The sequence below is a fragment of the Budorcas taxicolor genome, chromosome 3, assembly GCF_023091745.1.
Source record: "Budorcas taxicolor isolate Tak-1 chromosome 3, Takin1.1, whole genome shotgun sequence".
NCBI lineage: Eukaryota > Metazoa > Chordata > Mammalia > Artiodactyla > Bovidae > Budorcas > Budorcas taxicolor.
Genome location: NC_068912.1, coordinates 54482954 through 54506947, shown reverse-complemented (window position 1 = coordinate 54506947; position 23994 = coordinate 54482954). Strand labels below are relative to the sequence as shown.

Genomic DNA, 23994 nt, shown 5'->3' with positions numbered 1-23994 from the left:
TTCACTTCCTATTAATATAAGTGAAATTGAATGTGAAAGTAGGACAGGGCTGAAATAGGATTAATGCTGAGAAATCACCTGTTGCTTCTCCAGACCAGTGAAATCTGTCACTTATATCAGGCACCAAGAACTAATTCCAGAAACAGTTTAGTCTTCCTGTGAATTATATGTAATGAGAGAGTGTGCTTATAAACTGGAAAAAGTTCATTTCCCTATCCCCTTTTCAGAGGTTCTCTTTTCTTCAGAAACTAACAGATAGTTTCTTTTCTCTAAACTTCTAAATGTAGATAAAAGTCTAGGGTCAAAATAAAATCACTGGCAGCTTTACCACTCAGAGAAGTCTCCAAGTGTCTAGGCTTCACCCCTATTGAAAAATGACCACCCAGAAAGCTAAAGCTTCAGGCTCCCTAACACTTTGGGAGTTTAACCTAGGTTCAGTCTTAGCTAAAGCTATTTCTACTTATGGAGATAAGAAAAGTTTTATATTATTCTTTCAGATGAGAGAAATTAACTGGTTGCTACCTCAATTGTCCAGCGAGATTAGAGTGAACTCTGTAAAGGAAGGCATGGGAAGTTCTGGATGTCATCGCAAATGGTGCTGCCCCGTACTCACTGGAAAACGGGATACTGTTGACCCAGGGAAACATGTCACATACCAACTAAAACAGTGCAAAAGAATCTTACCTGTTCGGCTGTAGGAAAAGTGTAACATTTCATGCTACTTACTAGTCACTTTCAGTCTACTTATATGCATGTACTTAATTCTTTTTACCCTAAAATGAGACAGTCTTCTTTCCTTTGTCCCATTTCCGTAGTGTAGTGGTTATCAGGTTCACCTCACTTTCATAAATTTTTAAATGTGAATCCAAACAGAAGATTTCAATGGTAAATTAAGTGGAAGATTTTGTTCATGAGGGTGATTGTATGTTGATAAGTCACTGTCATATCAATATTTTTAATGAGCCTCTTTGATAACACTTCTCCAATTTTCAAAAGGAAACAGATTTTATCTCATATATCTCACTGTTGACATAAATGGCCAGGGTTTTTTGTGACTGGCCAAAAAATCACCAGATGCATTAGGATCATCTTTCTCTTTGCTGATGTTAACTGTGTTAACTAGGCACACAGTTACATTGTGGGGATTTTGACATTCCTCCTTCTGAACTCAAAATAACCTGATGAAAACTCTTCATCTGTTTAGACTGGAAATTCTAATTCATCCCATCTCTTCCCTTGCAGGCAAGGCGACATGGCCTCAGAGGCCCACATGTCAGGCCCAGAGTGCCTAATTGAGAACATTGATGGGTGACTGCTGGTTAATCCAGAAGCTCTGAAGATCCTGTCTGCCATCAGGCAGCCTGTTGTGGTGGTGGCTATCGTGGGCCTCTACCACACAGGCAAGTCCTACCTGATGAACAAGCTGACTGGGAAGAAAAAGGGTGAGTGACATGGGCAGAGCCCAGCCAAGTACCTTCTGTCCACCCACACTCCCAGCGTGAAGCACAGTGATGTGAGGAGAGGATGTGAGAGACCTGGGAGGGATATTGAAAGCTACCTTTCAGTCCACAGCTATGTTCTTATCGTCACTACGACCTGTATCAGATCACAGCTCTTTGCACTTTGTCTTAGTTTCTTTTTCAAAATCACAATTTTTTCCTTTCCTAGAAAGACAGATGTGATAATAAAAAATAAGTAATGTATGTAATAATAAACCACAAGACATTTACAAAAATATTCATGTAGTGGGAGCATTTCTATTGATCTTTAAGATTTAAAACATTTTAAATCTGTATCGGTGATTCTTATTTCTTTTCTTATTTTTAACTGTTGTTAAGTTATACATGGGCTTCCCCAATGGCTCAGCAGGTAAAGAATCCGCCTGCAATGCAGAGATGCCGGAGACCCAGGTCTGATCCCTGGGTAGGGAAGACGCCTGGAGGAGGGCATGGTAACCCATTCCAGTATCCTTGCTGGGAAAATCTCATGGTCAGGGGAACCTGGTGGGTTATGGTCCATGGAGTTGCAAAGAGTCAGACACAGCCGAAACGACTGCGCATGCCCTCATGCAGGATACACATACATAAAATTTACCACAAAATTTACCATTGTAACATTTTTAAAAATTCTGTGGTATTAAGTAAATTCACACTGTTGTGTAAACATCACTAACATCCATCTCCATAAATTTCCCCCAACAGGAATTCTATACTCTAATAAACAAAATGCCCCAGGCTTTGACAACCACAATTCTATATTATCTATAAATTTGACCAGTCTTGGAATCTCATGTAAAGAAGCATATATTATTTGTCCTTTAGTGATAGGTTTATTTCGCTGAGTGTGATGTCTTCAAGGTCCAACAATGTTGTACCATGTATCAAATTCTCTTCCTTTTTAAGGCTGAGTAATTGTATGTGATACCTGTTTGCTTATCCAGTCATCCAGTTTATGGACATTTGGACTGTTTTCTCATTTTGGCTACTGTGAATAATGTTACTAAGAGCATGGGTGTTCAAATATCTGTTCTATCCCTGCTTTCACTTCTTTTGGGTATACACCAAGAAGTGGAATTGCTGGATCATATGATAATTCTATGCTAAGCTCTTTAAAGAAATCACCATATTATTTTCCACAGAAACTCTACCATTTTACATTCCCACCAGAAACACACAGTGGTTCTAATTTCTGCACTTTTTTGCCAACATTTGCTATAGTTTTTTTGATAATGGCCATCCTAATTGGTATGAAGTAGTATCTCATTGTGGTTTTTTAAAGTAAAATAGTTTTTAATATTATCAAATTCATTCAGTGTCAAATTTTCCAACTTCATTATAAATATCAATTAATTTTCAGGATTCACATAAGCTGTATGCTATGTTTTGTTGCCCTTCTTTTGAAGCACAGTTGATTTACAATATTGTGTTAGTTTTAAGCATACAGCAACGTGATTCGGCTATATACACATATATATTTTTTCAGGTTATTTCCATTGCAGGTTGTTTTAATACATTGCGGTTTTGCTTAGTACTTCCCTAATGACTAGTAATGTTGAGGATCTTTTCATGTGTTCATTGGTCTTTTGAACAATTTCTCAGGAGAAATGTCTATCAAGTCATTTGCTCATTTTTTAATTGGGTTAACCTTTAATTTATTTGTGTTAAATTGTAAGACATTTATATATTCTGCATATGAATCTTTTATCAGATTTATGACTAGCAAATATTTCCTCCCAATTTGTGTGTTATCTATTGAACTCTCAATAGTGTCCTTTGATCGGAGAAGGCAATGGCACCCCACTCCAGTACTCTTGCCTGGAAAATCCCATGGGCGGAGGAGCCTGGCGGACTGCAATCCATGGGGTCGCTAAGAGTCGAACACGACTGAGCGACTTCACTTTCACTTGTCACTTTCATGCATTGGAGAAGAAAATGGCAACCCACTCCAGTGCTCTTGCCTGGAGAATCCCAAGGATGGGGGAGCCTGGTGGGCTGCCATCTATGAGGTCGCACAGAGTCGAACACGACTGAAGCGACTTAGCAGCAGCAGCAGCAGCAGCAATGTCCTTTGATACATAAGTGTTTTAATTTGGATGAAGTCCAACTTATATATTTTTATTGTTATTTATATTTTTGGTATTATTTCCAAGAAATCTTTGCTAAATGCAATATTGTGAAGTTTTTCTTCTGTATTTTCTTCTACAACCTTCATAGATTTATTAATAGCTCTTAAGGTCTTTGATCCATTTGGGTTAAATTTTGTAGAAGGAAAGCTTTCTCTCCTTCATTGTTGAATATTATGTTGGCTGTGTTTTTTTTATATGACTACTATTATGTTGAGATTCCCCTTAAATTTCTAGCTTGTTGATTGTTTTCCTCATGAAAAGGTTTTGCATCTTTTTAAGTATTTGATATTCTAATTTCCCTGTTTCTCTGACTGTACGTAAGATTAATACTTGTTGTGGTTTCAGTTCTCCTAAACTTGATTTTGTTAACTTGCATCCCAACTTCCAGAACCACCTGATATTAGAATTCCACCCTCTCTTTTCCCCATGCCCCCTTGCAGGCTTCTCTCTGGGCTCCACACTGCATTCTCACATGAAGGGCATCTGGATGTGGTATGTGCCTCATCCCAAGAAGCCAGACCGTACTCTAGTTCTGCTTGATACCAAGGGCCTGGGGGATGTGGAGAAGGTAAGGAATGAGGTTCCAGTTTGGACTAAGCCCTCATGTCTGAATGTCCTCTACACTTTTAATTTTCCTTTAAATAAGACCTTTGTTTAACCATGTTTTTTCATTTCTGTTTATATGCTATGAAATCAAGTTAGGAACCAGGGGTTAGGAAAATATTCATAAGGCAGAATCCTAGAGGAAGAGCATAGTGGTCAGTAGACAGTGTCTTAATTAATAAAAAGCTATAAACTAAGCCAGTTAACACAGATGCATAAAGGGAGTACAGATAAACTCTAAGTGATGAATTTTATCCTGCAAAGAACTTTAGTTAAGGATTTAGGTTCCAAAGCCCCATATCCTTAGCTTTAAGTTTAAAGTCTGTCAGTAACTCAGTGACTTTTGTAAATTATTTGACCTTTTTAACCTCACCTTTCTGATCCATAAAACAGGTGTATTAGATCTACATTTGCCTCATAGTATTGTCTGGAATATTTATAAGATAAGAAGTGGGAAGTGTTAGGTGAACAACAATATCCAACTGAGATAGAAACAAGTATTAGTACCCTAATATTAAGACAATTTTTCTGTAAAAATAAAGAGAAAAATTAAATTTAAATTACATTTAAGACCTTTGACTGTCCACCCACAATGACTATTTGCTTTCCAATTATCTACCAATGATCATAAGAGGGTCTAGTGAGAATCAGGGTGAAACAAAACACATCAGAAAACAATTCAGTCAATTTTGCTTGGATTTGGTTTTCTTTGTCACCAGTCTTGAAAGAAAGAAAAAAAAAAAAAACTCTAGTTAAATGAGCATCCTTTTACTACTGCTGATCAGGAAAGTGCCATAAGAATGAAACAATCCTGGTAAAATATGTTCTGATTTCCAGGGTGACAACCAGAATGACTCCTGGATCTTCGCCCTAGCAATACTCTTGAGCAGCACTTTCGTGTACAATAGTATGGGAACTATCAACCAGCAGGCCATGGACCAACTGCAGTATCCTTTTGGGATCCAAACCACATCAAAGTCAGAGGGGAGACCAAACTTTAAAAAACAGCTGACTACCTATGAATCCTGGTGAAACAAACACAAGAAATATAAAAAAGAATTCAATGGCAAGGGGAAAATCCTATAACCTACTGAAGAACTGATACTTGGGATCCTTGGGTTAAGAACAAAGGAGAAACAAAAGTTTTGTATGTGGAACTAATATAGGATTGGGGAGGGGTTACTGTTCATTCATGCCAGTTTTCCTTATTTTGCTACTCAGCTATGTGACGGAGCTGACAGATAGAATCAGGGCAAGATCCTCACCTGATGTGGATGGGGTTGAGGATTCAGCTGACTTTGTGAGCTTCTTTCCAGACTTTGTATGGACACTGAGGGATTTCTCCCTAGACTTGAAGGCAGATGGACAGTCCATCACAGCAGACGAGTACCTGGAGAATTCACTCAAGCTTAGGAAAGGTAAAGGGGACTTAGAATTGGTAAACAGATGACAAAACACTAAGAACTATTGTTCCTTAGTTTTCTGTCAACAGTCGTCTTCTACTTATAGTTTGTATTTCTTCTCAAGGGGTGATTACTAAGAAGTAATGCTTGTTTCAGTTCAGCTCAGTCGCTAGGTCCGTCCAACTCTTTGCGACCCCATGAATCACAGCACGCCAGGACTCCCTGTCCATCATCAACTCCCGGAGTTCACCCAGACTCACGTCCATCGAGTCAGTGATGCCATCCAGCCATCTCATCCTTGGTCATCCCTTTCTCCTCCTGCCCCTAATCCCTCCCAGCATCAAAGTCTTTTCCAATGAGTCAACTCTTCGCATGAGGTGGCCAAAGTACTGGAGCTTCAGCTTTAGCATCATTCCTTCCAAAGAAATCCGAGGGCTGACCTCCTTCAGAGTGGACTGGTTGTCTTCTCCAACACCACAGTCCAAAAGCATCAATTCTCCGGCACTCAACCTTCTTCACAATCCAACTCTCACATCCATACATGACTACTGGAAAAACCATAGCTTTGACTAGACAGACCTTAGCTGGCAAAGTAATGTCTCTGCTTTTGAATATGCTATCTATCTGAATAATAGATTTGGCTTTAGATTATTTTTCTCCCTCTTCTATGAATACATTTCTTTTTCTTTCACCTTTCCCTGTGCTGTGATTAGATTGATATCTCCATGCTTAGGGCTTGTGGTGCTGTAATTAGCCAAAGAGTAGGAGTAGAATGGTCATTTATTTGAAGAAAAGAAATTCAAGCATGATCCATGCACAGTTCAGGGCTGGTAAAGAATTGCCACAGGCAAATATTGTCCAATCTAGCCTGCCAGTTGGTTTTGTAAATATGATTTTATTGAAACAATGTCACACCCAATCATGTATAGTTTCTCTATGACGGTTTTAGGCTACAATAGGAGACTTAAGTACTCAGAAAAGAGACCATCTGGCTTGCAAAGTCTAAAATATTTACTGTTTGACCATTTACAGGAAATGTTTGCAAGACCCTACATTGGGCAAATTCCTTTTTTCTTCCTCCAGGTACCAGCCCAAAAGATAAAACTTTTAATCTGCCTCGACTCTGTATCTGAAAGTTCTTCCCAAAGAAGAAATGCTTCATCTTTGATCGGCCCACTGATAGGAAGAAATTGGGCCAGCTTGAGGAACTGTGTGACGATGAGCTGGACTCTGAATTTGTGCAACAAGCTGCAGTCCTCTGTTCCTACATCTTTAGCAATTCCAAAACTAAAACTCTCTCAGGAGGCATCAAGGTGGATGGCCCTCGTGAGTCCTCTTCCCAGTCTTCACTCTCACTGTTAAGACTAGAGGATGGTGTGATAACATCCATGTAGCTTCAACTTTGAAAAGTGCACATCTACTGCTATTACTGTGATAAATTCTAGGTGGCACCAACACTTCTGATGGGTTTTATTAGCCAGACTTCATAGTTGAGAAAAGACACAAAAGGCAACGAATAAAAGCTTTAAGAGCTGACAATTGTCCTAGTAAACTGGACCTGCCCTGTCCAACATGGCTGTCCCTAGACAGGTATGCGTATCCAAATTTAAATGTAGCTAATAAAAAATATAGAAATTTAACATTCTGATCACAGAGCTATGTCTTAAGGGCGCATACCTACATGAGGCTAGTGGCTGTCACCCTGGACAGCACACACAGCATACTTCCAACATCACAGAAATTTCTCCTGTAATGCTCTGCTAGAATAAGCAAAATGGAGGACTCATGTTGATTTGCTCCACAAATATTAATCAAATGTTTTCCATGGGTTTACCAGGGTTGATAATACAGACATAAATTAGAGAGAGATGGTTTCTGACCTAACAGTACCTGCAGATGAAGTAAATCTACTCAATAAACACAAAAGTTTCTCAACCATTGATGTATATATACCACCTGAGGATCTTGCCAAAGAGGAGGGTCCTAAGTCAGTCAAACTGGGGCAGAGGCTGACAGTCTGCATTTTTAGTAAGTTTTCAGGTGATGCTGTAAAATAAATGGTTGGTTATAAACAACATTAGAATTAGACAGAATAGAAAGTTTCCTCACTCTGCCTGCTGTAAACATGATCATTGTTCTCTGTCGTAGGTTTAGAGACCCTGGTGCAAACCTATGTCAATGCCATCAACAGTGGGGATCTGCCCTGCATGGAGAATGCAGTCCTGGCCTTGGCTGAAATAGAGAACTCAGCCGCAGTACAAAAGGCCATTCTAGGGCCAGCAGATGAGCCAGAAGCTCCAGCTGCCCTCGGAAACCCTCCAGGAACTTCTGGACCTGCACAGGGCCAGTGAGAAAGAGGCCATTGAAGTCTTCATGAAGAATTCCTTCAAAGACATAGACCAATTAGTTCAAAAAGAATTAGCAGTAATTTTTTTCTCAAGTTTATACATGTTAGGCTCTTGGAAAGTAAAGTATTACTAGAAAATGAAATAGGTGTTTATTTTGTGAAAAGCAATTTTTCTAGACCAACATTATTTGTTATCATAAGAGGAACCAATTTTATTTATGATATACTTTATTATGAGGCATTGAAACTTTTTTCTTTCATGAATAAACTAAAAATCTTCCCTATAATTTCATTACATGCATACAGGTAATAATCAGAGCTTCTAATCAAATCACAGACTCATTTTTATCAGACTGATTGGATATTTTGGCCAAAAGCAAAGAATATTTTATTCTTAGTTATCATGAGCAGGTTTATATTGAGCTACATTTATTTCACATGTAATCATTTGTCTAGTTGGAAAATTAGGAGTTTTCTCTAAAGGTGAAGCATGTAGCTAGTAATCTCTGCTCCAAAGTTTACCCTCATGGAGAAAGAGGCCTCTGTAGAAAGTCAGGATCAGGAGGAAGGATATGATTTTGGTGCATTTCTGTGAGTTCTTCTATTGGTCACAGACATTTTTTACTTTGATTTTTTTGAGAAGGTTTTCCAGAAATTTGGAGGTCAAGATAGCCTCTTTTAATTCTTCTGTTTATTAATACTTACATTTTACATTAAAGGCCCAGCTAGATAAAAAGCGAGATGACTTTTGTAACCAGAATCTTAAAGCATCAGAAGATCATTGCTCTGCTTTACTGAAGGATATTTTCAGTCCTCTAGAAGAGGATATGAAACAGGGGATTTATTTGAAGCCAAGTGGCTATCGCCTCTTCATTGAGAAGATGCAAGAGCTGAAGAAGAAGTATTTTCAGGAGCCCAGAAAGGGTATACAGGTAACCAAGTTTGATTCTGGGAAGCTCCTTGAGGTGACAGTGTGATGACGTGTGTTGTACACAGATGGGCAATTACAGGACCAACGTCATTCAGGCTCTCATTCTATAAACACGTACAGGGAGCCTGTTACACCAGGTATAACCAATGTGCTCATCCAAGAGCATACCCTAAGTTAACAATTGAGTTATCAACTGGATTACCAGATGTATCCAAAATTTCAAATAATGTCATCATGTATCTCTCCGCCTGTGGCTGCCCCCAGCCCTACACTTCCCTACCTCCCATTCTCCCTCTACCCACTTTATTCAGATCTACTTTCTCGATGATGCCTTCATTCTCCAACAAGCTCACCCCATAAGGGACCACAGCACCAACAGCTCCAAAATCAGAGCCCTCAGTTTACAAGCACAGAGAATCACTGTTTACATGTATGTCAACCTCTTAAAAAGGATTCTGCTCAGGAGGGCGCCTTGCTTGGCCAGTCTGGAGCATGTGCTCAGTCCAGTGACAGGGAGTCTGATCACCAGGCACACCAGGGCCAAGAGGAGCAGTTCCTAGAGGGAAAGGTGGAAAACATGAATAAGTGTTTATAGTCATTTCCTGCTACTGACCCCATTTTGTCTTGGTCCTAGGCTGAGAAGATTCTTCAGGAATACTTGAAGTCCAAGGAGTCTGTGACTGATGTAATTCTACAGACAGACCAGACACTCTCAGAGAAGGAAAAGTCGATTGAAGGTGAGGAGCAAGTCAAGAGACTAGACAGCCTCGAAAGCTCTTTAAAGTTCTAACTAATTCAGCTAGGTGAACCGAGGAGCCTTAAACTATAGCAACATGAGAAAAGATGTCTCTTATTTGCTAATATCTTTTCTGAGTATGGCGTATGCAGCAGGTAGCAACAGTGATAGGGAATTGTACATGGAAGAAAGAAGCAACTTGGTCTCCACATACATTTTTCTTTTTCCTCTTCCTCCTGACAGTGTAACGTGTGAAAGCTGAATCTGCACGGGCTGCAGCAACAATGCTGGAGGAAATGCAAATGAAGAACCAGCAGATGATGGAAGAGAAAGAAAAGAGCCATCAGGAACTTATGAAACAACTGACTGAGAAGATGGAGAGGGAGAGGGCCCAGTTACTGGGAGAGCAGGAGAGAGCTCTTGCTCTCAAACTGCAGGTATTTAAGTGCAACACCGTGAGGTTCCTGTTATTCTGTTTTCCTGCCACACTCCCTGGTCACAAATGTGGCCCTGCAGTGAGAACATGAAGCCCAGAAGAAGGACCTTGAATGCTTACTTGTCCTTTTCAATCCCTGTTTGTCTGCCTGAACTGGTCCCTGCAGTGTCCTGTTACTAAAAGACTTTACTTGCAGTTATGTCGCACCTAGTCTTTTATCACTGTATCTGTGAATCATGGTAGCTGTTATCTGCTAGGCATTGAAAAAAAGGGTCTTATCCATATCAAAGCAAGAGCAGTCATGTCCCTAATATAGGATATGAAAGAGAGTTTCACACAAGACTAAATAACTTTTATAGTGTCACAATGCTTGGGAAGATATCTGAACTGTCTTCACCACTTAGAGGGATCCATGATTTCTTTTTTTTTTTTTTTAATGTCACAACTGGTATGACCTTTAGCTATAAGAAATCCTTCATAAGCAGAAGGACTCCTTAACTCACACCACTGTGTCTATCTGTTACTCCTACTGGTTTCCTATGCCTTGCTCCTAGTATGTGTTGAACTGTGCAGAAATCCAGTATGGTCAAGTCTGGGACCCTGATTCCCTCACCTATATTTTGGTCTTCCTGACACCAAGTTGTGGAAGCTTAGACCAAATTTCCTGATCTAAGATTCAGACAATATATCATTTTGGAAATCCTTCTATTTCTGTGTTATGTGTATATGCATGTGTATTAAAAAACTAAAAATACGTAGATAAGACTCAAAGCCGAACATTTCATTAGCTTGTCCACAAAGGTTGTATACAAATAATGGGAGAAAAAATTAAGACTGCTAATCAAGATTTATCAATATATCAGGATGAGCTTATGTCAGGAGATATAAGTCAAAAATCTTTCTTAACTCAAGGAGACTCAAGAAAAGCAATCACAGAAATAGAAGACTTAAGAGAAAGTATAATGAAAATTAATGATAGAGAAAATTTCAAGAAGAAATTAAATATTTTTAAGTAACATGGAAACTTACATTACCATATTTAAAATAGATAGCCAAAGGGAATTTTCTGTATGGCTCAGGAAACTCAAACGGGGGCTCTGTATCAACCTAGAGGGGTGAGACAGGGAGGGAGATGGAAGGGAGTTTCAAAAGGGAGGGGATGCTGAAAATTCTCCAAGCCAGGCTTCAGCAATACATGAACTGTGAACTTCCTGATGTTCAAGCTGGGTTTAGAAAAGGCAGAGGAACCAGAGATCAAATTGCCAACATCCGCTGGATCATGGAAAAAGCAACAGAGTTCCAGAAAAACATTTATTTCTGCTTTATTGACTATGCCAAAGCCTTTGACTGTGTGGATCACAATAAACTGTGGAAAATTCTGAAAGAGATGGAAACACCAGACCACCTAACCTGCCTCTTGGGAAATCTGTATGCAGGTCAGGAAGCAACAGTTAGAACTGGACATGGAACAACAGACTGGTTCCAAATAGGAGAAGGAGTATGTCATGGCTGTATATTGTCACCCTGCTTATTTAACTTCTATGCAGAGTACATCATGAGAAGTGCTGGACTGGAAGAAACACAAGCTGAAATCAAGATAAATACAAGCTGGAATCAAGATTGCGGGGAGAAATATCAATTACCTCAGATATGCAGATGACATCACTCTTAAGGTAGAAAGTGAAGAGGACTAAAAAGCCTCTTGATGAAAGTGAAAATGGAGAGTGAAAAAGTTGTCTTAAAGCTCAACATTCAGAAAACGAAGATCATGGCATCTGGTCCCATCACTTCATGGTAAATAGATGAGGAAACAGTGGAAACAGTGTCAGACTTTATTTTTTTGGGCTCCAAAATCACTGCAGATGGTGATTGCAGCCATGAAATTAAAAGATGCTTACTCCTCGGAAGAAAAGTTATGACCAACCTAGATAATATATTCAAAAGCAGAGACATTATTTTGCCGACTAAGGTACATCTAGTCAAGGCTATGGTTTTTCCTGTGGTCATGTATGGATGTGAGAGTTGGACTGTGAAGAAGGCTGAGCACTGAAGAACGGATGCTTTTGAACTGTGGTGCTGACGAAGACTCTTGAGAGTCCCTTGGACTGCAAGGAGATCCAACCAGTCCATTCTGAAGGAGATCAACCCTGGGATTTCTTTGGAAGGAATGATGCTAAAGCTGAAACTCCAGTACTTTGGCCACCTCATGTGAAGAGTTGATTCATTGGAAAAGACTTTGACGCTGGGAGGGATTGGGGGCAGGAGGAGAAGGGGACAACAGAGGATGAGATGGCTGGATGGCATCACAGACTCAATGGACGTGAGTCTGAGTGAACTCCAGGAGATGGTGATGGACAGGGAGGCCTGGCATGCTGTGATTCATGGGGTTGCAAAAAGTCAGATACGACTGAGCAACTGAAGTGAACTGATGGCTGATTCATGTTGAGATTGGACAGAAAATGGCAAAATTCTGTAAAGCAATTATCCTCAATAAAAAATAAATAAATGAAAAGTAAAAAAAAAAAAAACTCCTTGAATGTGGAAACTAGATAGTAGAGATTTACTTAATGATATACACTATTCAATTTCCATTTGTATTTTTTTTAGAAACAGTCCTGACTACTACAGGAAGGATTCCAAGAAGAGAACAGATGACTTCATAATGAAATACAGAATCTCCAGAAGAAGATGAATAAACCAAAGAAGGAATGCGTCCTGGGCTAAAGAATTAAAGAGTAGAACTTTCCCGGTCAGTCTTATCCAAGGCATTACTCAAGAAGTTTAAAACTAAGAAAAGCATCACCATACTTTATAATATTTAGGTTTCACATTTTTACTACACTAAAATTTGCAAAGACATGCAATTCTATAATTGAAGTCATGTGCATCTTCCTCACGATATTGTAAACTGTGTAGCAAGACGCACTTTACCACTCTGTCAGCACAGGAAGTATCGTAAGCTGGTACCACCCAGGAACTTCTTCTTCCAGATGACCACTAGTTAGACAAGTGGATACTGAGCAAAGTCTTAGGTCAAGGTCTTGGGACATAGTTGGTCATGAGTTTGACCAAATGCACAAGAGGTTGGGAAGAACCATTCTAGCTTCTAGTAAAGGCAGTATATGGTGTCCCATTGTTTCAAGACTGCACCGTCTGTGAGTAGTGATGTGACTCCTGGATACCTGGAATGGGCGGTGCTTACTGGTGAATCCCAAGCTGAGGCAAATCACCTTGTATAGTGATCTAGAAGGTCTACAGGATTTCCACAGGAAGATGGAAGGAACCATTAGCATGATTATAACCTGGATCATGAATAAAGGGGCTAAAAAAGGAAACTTCCCTTCTTGTTCATTTCGCCCAGATTTTAATTTTAATTACTTTAATTAATAACTTTAATGGGACACTTTAGAACTTTAAGTGACACTAGACTAAACATAGTGACAGGATGACAATTATACATTGTCTTTGTAGCCATTTAAAACTTGCAAAGATGAGCTTGAAATGATGACAGATAATGTGTTAGAAAACTGAGCTAAATTAATTATTAAATTGTTCATTACCCTGAAGTTTAGGCTACTGTTTCCCAATTCTTGAGTCACATCCCCCAAGAGAATATGGGTTGTTTTTGACTTTTTTTGATCAGTAAAATAATACTCTTGGTATTATTTAGGACTTTATCACAACTGTCTAAAGCCCTAGGTAAGTGCTTAAAACTTCTTAGTCAGTTCAGTTCAGTCGCTCAGTTGTGTCTGACTCTTTGCGACCCCATGAATCGCAGCACACCAGACCTCCCTGTCCATCACCAACTCCGGGAGTTCACTCAGACTCGCGTCTATCGAGTCAGTGATGCCATCCAGCCATCTCATCCTTGGTCGTCCCCTTCTCCTGACCCCAATCCCTCCCAGCATCAAAGTCTTTTCCAACGAGTCAACTCTTTGCATGAGGTGGCCAAAGTACTGGAGTTTCAGCTTTAGCATCATTCCTTCAAAATAAATCCCAGGGTTGATCTCTTTCAGAATGGACTGGATGGATATTATTTCAGTTTGGAAGTAAAACTATAAAATGTTGAACTTTACGTTTCTGATTTTTTTATAGTTTTTCACCAAAAAAGTATAATGTTTTAGTTTATATAGCCATGATTGGCTAATGTTTTTCAAAATCTGGGATAGTAACTATTCATGAGTATGTCCTCAACTCTGCCATAAAGCAACCACAGATGATACACAAATGAATGGTATGCCTGTTTTCCAAGAAACCATTGTTTTAAAATACAGCTGGCAACCAGAAGCCATAATTTGCAGACTCTTGCTTTATATAATAGAAACATTCATCCAAGTTTTTCACATCTGCTTTATGTTCCTTGCATTTGTAAGGAATATAGGGATTACATCGCATATGTTAGTATTGTGAAAAAGATTATACAGTGTTTCAAAATATTACATGATGAGAGAAAAGCAGGGAAGCAGCTAATGCCACTGAATCTACATTAATAAACCTGCTTGTTCTGGTTGCCTTGGGACCCTTTTTTCCATAGACTCTTTCCTTCGTTTCCCATCTGCATGGAGAATGCCTCCTTTCACAGTTAGGCAAGTGCTGATAAGTAGTAGTTTTTTACTCAAACTGCAGTTTCATAAGGGACCACGTGAGACTCAAGCATATTAAGTGGAGTATTTATGTAAATTCACTCTGTAGTTCCCATACTGCACTGCAACAAAGGAGTAAACCAAATACATTTTTATTAGTTAAACTTCATTGTAGAAAAGAGTAGCTCTGCATTCAAAACCTAGTAGTGGTTTCTTTGTTAATCATTTAAAAATAAGAAAATTAAAGCTAAACAAAAGTAACTCCCTTTCTAGTTTTGTAACATGAGTTTCTATACCAGATTATAAGCTATACCATTAAATAAACTAAACTCCATAATTGCAGAATTAATGTAACCTTTATTAACCTATGGGCTTCCCTGGTGGCTCAGAGGTTAAAGCGTCTGCCTGGAATGAGGGAGAACCAGGTTCGATCCCTGGGTTGGGAAGATCCCCTGGAGAAGGAAATGGCAATCCACTCCAGTACTCTTGCTTGGAAAATCCCATGGAAGGAGGAGCCTGGTAGGATACAGTCCATGGGGTCACAAAGAGTCAGACACGACTGAGCGACTTCACTTCACTTCACTTCTATTAACCTATACATTTTTATCTGCCTCTAGAAGATCAAGCAGGCATTCACAAGCAGAATTTATGAGAAGGCTGAGATGAGAATTCTATGTTCCTATTTGCCATCATGCAGCACTTCCTTTTCCTTATTTGTGTCCATGTTAAGAGATGGCCAATGAAATGGAGAAGCTGGCACCATAGGATGGTGAACACTGAGTCATCACCTGAGTCCAGTTCTGAAACAGCTTTCCAGTAGCATAGCAGTGAAGACTGTCTTGAAACCTCGTTTCAGAAACCATAATGAGGCCATGAATGCCCAGACAAATAGGCAGGATTTGTTAGACAAAAGAACTGTTTCTGTTTTAGTGATGTCACTGTGATGCATAAGGGCTTCCTACGTGGTAAACAACCTGATTCCCTAATGAAGGAGACAAGAGCTCCATCCCTGGCTCAGAAAGATCCCCTGGAGAGGGGCATGGCAACCCATTCCAGTATTCTTGCTGGAAGAATCTCATGGACAGAGGAGCCCGGCGGGCTACACAGTCTACAGGGTCACACAGAGTCGGACACAACTGAAGCGACTTAGAATGCACGCACACACACATGATGCATCAAATGAAAGACTGAGAAAGCAAAGGACATACGGTGGAGGCTTGAGAACACTAACATGTTGGGGGTGAGCAGAGAAACCATATAGGTTTCTCAAGAGGCAGGTCAGGTGGTCTAGTATTCCCATCTCTCAGTGAAATTAGATGAACAGTGTTTTCTTTTTTAAAAAAAACTTTACAACATGTATGAAGTAAACATAATTTTCTATTTCAACATTGCCATTATTTCATCTTTTGACATTAGTCCACTCAGAGTCTGAAAGGACTTTGGGAATTCTGTTAGTTTTCTTTAGCTGCAGTTTATTTATCTCTAAATTGATTTAGCTAATCTCTAGTATTTGTTTGTACTTTTCCAATTTATGATATTAAAATCAATGCAGATTTTCAATCACTTAGCTCTAATTTGGCAATAAAAATATTTACTCAATATGTACCTCAAAGGGTTGCTACATATATAAGCTATTATAATGAATCTTCCAAGCAATAACTGACATTAAACTGAAAGCTGTATTTCTTTTTTTAAAAACTATTTTAACACTTGGTATATGGTTTTTCCAGTAGTCATGTATGGATGTGAGAGTTGGACTGTGAAGAAGGCTGAGCGCCGAAGAATTGATGCTTTTGAACTGTGGTGTTGGAGAAGACTCTTGAGAGTGCCTTGGACTGCAAGGAGATCCAACCAGTCCATTCTGAAGGAGATCAGCCCCGGGATTTCTTTGGAAGGAATGATGCTAAAGCTGAAACTCCAGTACTTTGGCCACCTCATGCGAAGAGTTGACTCATTGGAAAAGACTCTGATGCTGGGAGGGATTGGGGGCAGGAGGAGAAGGGGACAACTGAGGATGAGATGGCTGGATGGCATCACTGACTTGATGGACGTGAGTCTGAGTGAACTCCAGGAGTTGGTAATGGACATAGAGGCCTGGCATGCTGCGATTCATGGGGTCGCAAAGAGTCAGACACGACTGAGTGACTGAACTGAACTGAACTGAACTGATGTACCCACAAAGATGGACTCTTTAATCTTTTAGTCAGTTTTTAAAAATCAGTACAAGTAAATGAGTAACAAATGTGATTGATTCTATATTGATTCAGTTCAATTTGACAGACATTTAATTGTGTAATTATTATATGCTTATCCCTGCAATAGGTATAGACTGTGACATGGTCCCAGATATTGAAGTGTTTACAATCTTGAAAGGTGAGAGTTTTATAAGAAAAACATGCAAAGGAAATCTGGTGGTGGTTTAGTTGCTAAGTCATGTCCGATACTAATTCAAATAATAATTCGTATATGAATATGTATATGTTAACAAGAATGTATACACATGAATGAGTATATGCATATAAAATTTCAGGTGAAAATTAAGAATGGTAACAAGTATATGGGTAATGGCCATAGGAGGTAGTTATTCTAGCTGTGTTAGTCAGAAAAGGATTCTCTGAGGAGGTAACATATACAAAAGTTGTAAATAAAGGGAGGGGGTAAGCCGTTTGAAGAGGTAGTGGAATAGTGTTGCAGGCAGGAGATTGGCAGGTCGCTGAGGTGAGAACAAGCTTGGTGTGCTCAGGAAACCATGAGATGGCCTGTGTGGCTGCCACGCTGATTAGTGTTTTCAATTGTCTTTATTTGGAATTATTAAAATTGAGCAATGCTATCTTTTGCCAGCAACACCTAAACTCTCATTTTACTGGTACATGTAACCCTGTGAGACACTCATTGTCACTGGATATTTAAAGCAAATTTCTCACTCTTGGCAAACCTATACCTTGAAGGGGGCACATAGTATAAAATATGGTAGAAAGATAGCAGTGCTAACATAATGTTACAAATGTAATATTTGAGTCTGTTTCAGAGCAATAGTTATATTTGGAAAGGTTATAGATGGTTTGAAAAGGAGATGTACTTTCTTCTGGATCTTGAAGGGTGACTCAGATTTCATCAAACAGAGATTAGAGGAAATGTGTTTTAAAGGAAGAGAATGAGCAAATATACAATGGCAATGAATAAGGGCTACACGTTAGCCAGAGTCCAGTGGAGCCAAAAGGCTCATTGAAGATGAACTTGAAACATCAGTTGTGGCCTAGATCATAGACTTTCTTCCAAGGACAGGTAGTCTTTGTAGATTATCAAGCATGCTCAGAATTGTGCTTGCTACATCACTCTGATGGCAGGAAAGCAGGGAGAAAGAACTCACTTGGAGAAAGAACTCATTTAGGCGGCAGTTGCTACAGCTTAGAAGACATGTTATAGTCCCTTCACTGTTGGCTTGAGTGGGAATTTTGCTCCATGAGATCATTCAGGGATGCAGCTCCCTTGCATACTGTTGTTCTCTGCCTATCAAGTCGTTGTATTCATCTGCAAGATCAAAGCTTGACTGCTGCCACATCTGTGACCCAGGAAGTAGGAAGGAAAAAAAGGATTCACGGAGTCCAAGTTCAGAGTTCTCTCGCCCAAACGCAGTAGTGATATACATATGTAACGTAACGTAATGTAATGTGTGTGTGCTCAGTTGTGTCCGACTCTTCGCAGTCCTATGAACTGTAGCCTGCCAGGCTCCTCTGTACATGGAATTTTCAGGCAAGAATACTGGAGTGGGTTGCCATTTCCTTCTCAGGGGATCTTCACGACACAGGTATTGAACCCACATCTCTTGCATCTCTTGAGTCTCTTGCATCGGCATGTGAATTCATTACCACTGCACCACCTGGGAAACGCTGACATACATCTACTTTTGTTTATATGTCATGTGACGCTTAATCACTTGTCCATACCAAGCTGCAAGCGTAGCTAGAAAAATATAGTCTTAGTTGGATTGCATGAACTCATCTTGTGAAATACAATCATACAACATTAAGGGGTGAAAATTTTGTTACAACACTAAAAATATATGCAACAATATATCAGAGACAAATTTCTTTAATGAATCCTGAAACAGTCTTGGCCATTTTGAGAGCTGAACCCAAGCTGGGCTAAGTATAGTGGCCCTGTACTTCCTGAGACACAGATTAATGTAGAAGGAGGGTGGGCACATGACTCAGACCTGAATAATAACAATCCTTTATCTCCTCACTGGATCCAGGAAGTCCTCCTTTCTCTCTTACGTTTTTGGCTTTATTTTTAATATGGCTTATTGAGACTATAAAGATGGGTCTCTAGAGAAGAATAGTCTAAGGAGAGGTAGTTTTTTTTTTTTTTTAATGTAAACAAGATATTTTTAACATTTAATAATGGAGGCAAAAATAAATTCGGATTATTTCTTCCAGATTCCATGATTTTTAAATGTTCCAAAGAATATTTTTTCAAATTACACTTAAAAATTCAGTTATAAGAGTATAATACTGGTAAACGAAATTTTATTAAAATGGCTTATTAAACTGGTAGAATTTAATGGGGCTGCATTTAAGTGATATGAAATTTTTCATATTCTATTAGTGAATTCCAGAAAAAATGGTCTAGCATCTTGTTTTAGAAATTGTGGGGTTCTTTGAAACCTAGGGTACTCAACTATTGGGCCTAATGAAAATATTCAGATAGGAACAATCTCATTATTTAACATCCTGCTACACAAAGTTTGAGAAAAATGAAGAAGCTGACCTCCATCAGGTGCTCACAGAAAATACTAAGTGTAGGGCAGGAGGCATGAGGGAGCTGCCTTGGTGGGGCAGGCAGGCTGGACATTTCATGGTTTGAGGTTACACATCTGTACCTAGAGAAGAGAAATGACTGATATTGTCACCAGGAGACTTGAGCTGAATTTCAGGTAGTTGCAGCCCACCATTGGGATAGAAATAAGATCATAAAGAAATAAAAGACCCATATGAGGCAGGTGTTCAGAGTCTGCTAAAACTGGGAGTGGAACAGCGATACTGAGAAAAACCTTTTGGCATTCCAGGTTTTACATAAAGAACCACATAATTGCAAAACTCCACTGGAGAAATTTGAGGCTTTATTCACTTAAATTAGCTACAGAACAAATAAAACCCGTGTCCACCTGAACTACAACTATACTGAATCATCTTAACAGAAAAGAGATGTACCCATTTCTAAGCATAAATACTATTTCATTCCCAACTACTTTTTACACAGTCACCAGCATTCAGTAAAAAATTATGAGACACAGAAAAAAAAAAATGAAGTAAAAGCTATCCATTGTGAAGACATAAAGCAAGCAGCAGAAACAGAGATAGACCAAGTGCTGGAACCATCAGACAGCCCTTTTAAAATCACTATAATTATTATGTTAAAGGATCTAGTGGGAAGATAAACACAGTAGACAGATGTGAATTTTCAGTGGAGAACTGGAAACTATTAGTGGAGTCAGATAGAAATACTGTAAGTGACAATTAAGGTGTCCTTTATAGCCTTGTGGGCTATAGTCCAGGGGGTCACAAAGAATCAGACACGACTGAGCAACTAACACACACTTTAATGGGTTTAGCAGATGACCAAATGAGTACACAGTGGAGGAAAGAATCAGAGAACTTTAGATAGGTCAATAGAATTTAAACTGAACTGTGAAGTTACTCAAGGAATGAAAGAAATGACTGAGCATCCAGTAGCTCAGTTATCATAAAACAATATCAAAAGATTTGCTATACATGTAATATTAAAAAATCAAAAGGAAAGAGAACCTTCCAAAATTACTGAAATACAGCACACCACAGGTTCAGAAGTTCAGAGGTACCCAAGGATAAATACAAAGAAAAACACAACATAGGCAGAGTAATGAGAGCTAAACAAAAAGATCTTGAAAGCTATCAGAAAAACAGATGCTACATACAGGGAAACAAGGGTAAGAATATGAACAACTTCTTTCTGGAAACTCTGCAAGTTAGGGAGAGTGGAAAAACATTTCTAAAGTACTGAATAAAACAATATTAATTCAGATTTCTTTACTCAGTAAAAAAGTCTCTAATGGATATAAAAATACAGAGATTTCATAGCAAAGCTGATAGAAATATATTTTAATGGACTCAGTGTAACTCCAATGAAAATTTATACTATTGTTGGTAGAATAAGAAAGTGAAGTCACTCAGTCGTGTCCAACTCTTTCTGACGCTATGGACTGTAGCCTACCAGGCTCCTCAGTCCATGGAATTTTCCAGGCAAGAGTACTGGAGTGGGTAGCCTTTCCCTTCTCCAGGGGATCTTCCCAACCCAGGGATGGAACCCGGGTCTCCCGCACTGCAAGCAGATGCTTTACCATCTGAGCCACCAGGGAAGCCCTGGTGGAATAAAGGTGACTTTAAAATTTATATGAAGATTTCTTATTTGTAGGATAGATACAAGAAAGTATCCTTCTAAATATGGCATCACATATTTGTGAATGTGAAAAGGACAAAAGGCTCTCTTCTATCACTCCTTGAGAGGCACTGATGTTCCTTCTGTCCCTTTTCCTTTAACACGGGTTCAGCTGTTCTTTTCTAAGGCTAACTGAGTATATTTCCTTTAAGCCACATCGTCGATGGTGACCGTAAGCACTACTGCAGATACAGCCCTGGAGTCTTGACTGTTCCTCATTTGCCCTAACACCATTCCACAGGAACAGATTTGGTGCCTCTCAATTGAGGCCAATTGGAAATAGTATCTTCACCTCTTGGTCTTAAGATCCAATCTGTGAAATTAAAATAACAGTTATATAATTTGACATCCTTTGTTACTTGTGACATCTATTTCCAAAGGTGAAGATGTATATGAGAAGATTATCATAAATGTGAAAGTGTCCATTATACATTTCTAATGCATTTCAAGGCTACTTCATTTCAGGTTAAGAAATTTTCAAATTTGTGACTTGGGCCTCATGTCAATCAAACTTCACTGTCAAAAGCAATTGATTTGCATCTTGCCTATATGTCATTATTATAGTTCCAGTGCCATCAAAACTAGCATTTGTATTGATAAACAGAGTTAATAGACACAGCATAGTCTATTGCTGTGTCTCACTTAAGAGCAGTAAGTATACTGGAAATCTGACAGTTTGTAATATGCTCTACGTTAGCAGTACCAAGCTTGTAACTTTCGATAAGTGACTTTATTTTACCCAGCCTCATCTTTAAAAAATCTCTATAAGAGAAGTAATAATGAAATCAGTATTGATTTTGAAGATACTGTTCTTTTCAACCAAGACAGTTCCTTGGATATGAAATTGTACATTATCATTTTCCTTTATGAATTGTACAGCTTGCAAAGGCAGTTATAAAGTATTATTAGTAAGTGCTCCAGCAAAATAGGCTGCGGTCTTTGGTACCTTTGAAAGTTCAGTTCAAGTCTGGAAGTAAGCTGAACAGTAAGAACAAGACCCTATCTGATTATGGGAAATTCAGCATAATAAAACTCTGCAAAGAACAGGTAAAAAGACAGATGTTAAAATATTTGCTTTTTTCCTTTAATAATAAATCATATTTTGAGCAACTAAAAAATTTCAAACTCCTATAATGTAACCCAATTGGATAATTCATATAAAACCCCACCAGGGCTTCCCTGGTGGCTCAGAGGCAAAGAATCTGCTTGCAATGCAGGGGACACTGGTTCAACCCCCGAGTCAGAAAGATCACCTGGAGAAGGGAATGACAACCCACTTCGGTATTCTTGCATGGAGAATTCCATGGACAGAGGAGCCTGGTGGGCTACAGTCTGTGGGATTGCAAAGAGTCTGGACACACTGAGCTACTAAGTTTCACTTTTTGTGTAATGCTTCTATAGGCTTCCCAGGTGGTGCTAGTGGTAAAGAACCTGCCTGCCAATACAGTAGACATAAGAAATGCAGGTTCCATCCCTGCGCAGGGAAGATCCCCTGGAACAGGGCACAGCACCCCACTCCAGTATTCTTGCCTGGGAAATCTGTGGACTGAGAAGTCTGGTGGACTACAGTCCAAAGGGTTGCAGAGTCAGATATGACTGAAGTGACTTAGCACGCACGCACCATAATATTTCTATCATTTTTAAGACCTGTTTTGCTGGAACTCCTTTTTCCATGAAATTCTTATTACAAAATTCAGACTTAAATTTAAGAAAGTAGGGAAAACCACCAGACAATTCAGGTATGACCTAAATGAAATACCATACCTTACAATTATACAGTGTAAGTGACAAATAGATTCAAGGGATTAGATCTGATAGACAGAGTGCCTGAAGAACTATGGACCGAGGTTTGTGACATTGTACAGGAGGCAGTGATCAAGATCATCCCCAAGAAAAAGAAATGCAAAAAGGCAAAATGGTTGTCTGAGGAGGGCTTACAGAGCTGAGAAGAGAAGCAAAAAATACAGGAGAAAAGGAAAGATATATCCATTTGAATGCAGAGTTCCAAAGAATAGCACACAGAGATAAGAAAGACTTCCTCAGTGATCAATGCAAAGAAATAGAGGAAAACAATACAATGGGAATGATTAGAGATCTCTTCAAGAAAATTAGAGATACCAGGGGAAATTTTCATGCAAAGATGGGCACAATAGAAGACAGAAATGGTATGGACCTAACAGAAGCAGAAGATACTAAGAAGAGATGGCAAGAATACACAGAAGAACTATACAAAAAAAAAAGATCTTCATGACCCAGATAATCACGATGGTGTGATCACTCACCTAGAGTCAGACATCCTGAAATGCAAAGTCAAGTGGGCCTTCGGAAGCATCATTATGAACTAGTGGAGGTGATGGAATTCCAGCTGAGCTATTTCAAATCCTAAAAGATGATGCTGTGAAAGTGCTACACTCAATCTGTCAGCAAATTTGGAAAACTCAGCAGTGGCCCCAGGACTGGAAAAGGTCAGTTTTCATTGAAGTCACAAAGAAAGGCAATGCCAAAGAATGTTCAAACTACTGCACAATTTCACTCATCTCACACGCTAGCAAGATAAGTTCAGTTCAGTTGCTCAGCTGGCTCTGACTCCTTGCGATCCCATGGACTGCAACACACCAGGCTTCCCAGTCCATCACCAACTCCTGGAGCCTACTCAAATTCATGTCCATCACATCGGTGCTGCCATCCAACCATCTCATCCTCTGTCGTCTCCTTCTCCTCCCGCTTTCAATCTTTGCCAGCATCAGGGTCTTTTTCAATGAGTCAGTTCTCAGCATCAGGTGCCCAAAGTATTGAAGTTTCAGATTCAGCATCAGTCCTTCCGATGAATATTCAGGATTCATTTCCTTTAGG

General features: G+C 39.2%; 1 pseudogene; it reads left to right on the top strand.

Annotated features, from left to right (window-relative positions):
* The first annotated feature begins 1249 nt into the window (after positions 1-1249).
* LOC128044571 (guanylate-binding protein 1-like) lies at positions 1250-12805 on the top strand (annotated as a pseudogene).
* Positions 12806-23994: the final 11189 nt, after the last annotated feature.